Source organism: Ambystoma mexicanum, chromosome 2q (genome assembly GCF_040938575.1).
Source record: "Ambystoma mexicanum isolate Mex_15411 chromosome 2q, UKY_AmexF1_1, whole genome shotgun sequence".
Classification (NCBI taxonomy): domain Eukaryota; kingdom Metazoa; phylum Chordata; class Amphibia; order Caudata; family Ambystomatidae; genus Ambystoma; species Ambystoma mexicanum.
Window position 1 is genome coordinate 694,258,401 of NC_090924.1, and position 2,500 is coordinate 694,260,900.

Sequence of the window (2,500 nt, forward strand, 5' to 3'; positions counted from 1 at the left end):
GCGCAGGCTTGCGCCAAACTTTCACGTTGGTGTGTGCCACCTGGCAGGTACCAGCGGGCCCCATGAGACATCAGTGCCACAAAGCCTTTCAACTGAAAGCTGTCCCAGCACGCTAGAGCGCAGCCTACCAGAGCTGTTTCTGTAGTGTAGTGGTTATCACATTCGCCTAACACGCGAAAGGTCCCCGCAGAAACATGGTGCTGGTTTCTTTTTATTTCCACAATGTCAATCGGACACATTTGACCGCATGCAGGTTTCGACAGGTATGGACAGGCCGGCACTACGCCATGAGTGATCTGAGGCCAGCCCTTATTTGCACCCTGCAAACTGTCCACTGGCTCCATCAGTGGGCGTTTCCTGCCATCCCTGGGTCCTTAAGTGAGTGTTTGGGTACTTTTGATGCAGAGATCGGGGCATGAAAACTGGCGCTGGCACCTGGCGACATTGGGTACTGAAGAATCTTTCCCAATCCTGCCCATAGCTGTCAGGGTGGCCGAGTGGTCTAAGGTGCCAGACTCAAGAGGCGCAGCTCTTCCCTGCGTCTGGGTGTTCTGGTCTCCGATTGGAGGCGTGGGTTCAAATCCCACTCCTGACAAGCCGGGCTCATTTTTTTGAGCACATTTCAGAGTGTAAGGCTTGCGGAAAACCTCGTGGGGGCCCCCGAATGCAGCGCCCGGCAAGCCTTCCTGTTCTCTTCTGCTGCCTTGCAACTGGAGCTGTCTGCCAGAGACGCCGGAGGCACACCTGCCCTTAAACCCCCACTGGCCCACGGCTGCAAAACCTGCATTTTCTAGTGGCTGGCTTGGTGGCATATGTCACTGAGCCCAGTCTACTCAGGAAGTGAAAAAAGTCCCCTTCACAGTTGGAGAAAGTGCTCTCCTGCCACCTGTCGGTCGTTGAAGGCACCACACCTCAGCAAAATAAAAATAAAAAAACAGACATGCTCAGTTCGGGGGATGTAAAGGTATTTACATAGCAAGAACAGAGAGGCTGTTGGGAGATGACAGAAGCCATGCTGCCCCAGAGTTCTCTTCTGAAATTCGCAGGAATCCAGAGGTTGGAGCGGGCTGAGGGAGTGCGGCTTCTTGCCTCTGTCGGCTTTCAAGACACATCCTCCTGCTGGGAAGCTGCCCACCCTGAGCAGCACAGGTTTGCGCTCTAGGCCGGTCGGCCACATATATCTCGCCTGATCGAGCCTGATCGAGCCCGATCGAGCGGCAGCAGATGGCCTTTGGCCAGCGAAGGCTGCCGCTCTTCTTCTTGTTTCTCTGCTTGAGAGGCAGCTCAGTCCTCTGCGCTTGCGCCAGGGGCAGGCCACGTGACACGCAGGGGTCAGGCCGTGGAGCGACTGGGGCATGGCGCCAAGTGAGGTAAGCAGACCACCCCCCCCCCCTCACTGTTCTCTGCATGCGGTGGCTCGTTGGTCTAGGGGTATGATTCTCGCTTAGGGCGCGAGAGGTCCCGGGTTCAAATCCCGGACGAGCCCTTTTTTTTGGAGCGCCCAAAACAAAAAACACAGAGTCCTCAATTCCCCCCCAAAAATAGTTTGTGCGTGACCGTATCTGGTTCGATGCCCGTCGCCAATGGTTGGCTGCTTTTAAGCCCGTGGCCCAAGAGGCAGTGTTGGAAATTCCCCCTCCTTTGTAATGATGCGCTGGCGGCGAGCTGATGTATAAAGGTTTGGACATGCCTTCTGGGTGGGGACTGCCATGGCTCGCGCCACTGTTGCATCCAGCTTGGTCTTTTGTATGTGTCTGCAGCCTGTGTGTGAGGTGCTGTGAGTGCTGCCATGTAGGTCCGGCGCAGGCTTGCGCCAAACTTTCACGTTGGTGTGTGCCACCTGGCAGGTACCAGCGGGCCCCATGAGACATCAGTGCCACAAAGCCTTTCAACTGAAAGCTGCCCCAGCACACTAGAGCGCAGCCTACCAGAGCTGTTTCTGTAGTGTAGTGGTTATCACATTCGCCTAACACGCGAAAGGTCCCCGGTTCGAGACCGGGCAGAAACATGGTGCTGGTTTCTTTTTATTTCCACAATGTCAATCGGACACATTTGACCGCATGCAGGTTTCGACAGGTATGGACAGGCCGGCACTACGCCATGAGTGATCTGAGGCCAGCCCTTATTTGCACCCTGCAAACTGTCCACTGGCTCCATCAGTGGGCGTTTCCTGCCATCCCTGGGTCCTTAAGTGAGTGTTTGGGTACTTTTGATGCAGAGATCGGGGCATGAAAACTGGCGCTGGCACCTGGTGACATTGGGTACTGAAGAATCTTTCCCAATCCTGCCCATAGCTGTCAGGGTGGCCGAGTGGTCTAAGGCGCCAGACTCAAGAGGCGCAGCTCTTCCCTGCATCTGGGTGTTCTGGACTCCGATTGGAGGCGTGGGTTCAAATCCCACTCCTGACAAGCCGGGCTCATTTTTTTGAGCACATTTCAGAGTGTAAGGCTTGCGGAAAACCTCGTGGGGGCCCCCGAATGCAGCGCCCGGCAAGCCTTCC

The 2,500-nt window shown here is 55.8% G+C and overlaps 3 non-coding genes across 3 annotated transcripts; all 3 read left to right on the forward strand.

Annotated features, from left to right (window-relative positions):
* The first annotated feature begins 1,414 nt into the window (after window positions 1–1,414).
* TRNAP-AGG (transfer RNA proline (anticodon AGG)) lies at window positions 1,415–1,486 on the forward strand. The gene has a single exon. It is a non-coding gene; the product is annotated as a tRNA-Pro (tRNA).
* A 449-nt stretch (window positions 1,487–1,935) lies between these two features.
* TRNAV-AAC (transfer RNA valine (anticodon AAC)) lies at window positions 1,936–2,008 on the forward strand. The gene has a single exon. It is a non-coding gene; the product is annotated as a tRNA-Val (tRNA).
* Window positions 2,009–2,296: 288 nt separating this feature from the next.
* On the forward strand, window positions 2,297–2,408 carry TRNAL-CAA (transfer RNA leucine (anticodon CAA)). The gene is made up of 2 exons: window positions 2,297–2,334; window positions 2,363–2,408. It is a non-coding gene; the product is annotated as a tRNA-Leu (tRNA).
* The last annotated feature ends 92 nt before the right edge of the window (window positions 2,409–2,500 follow it).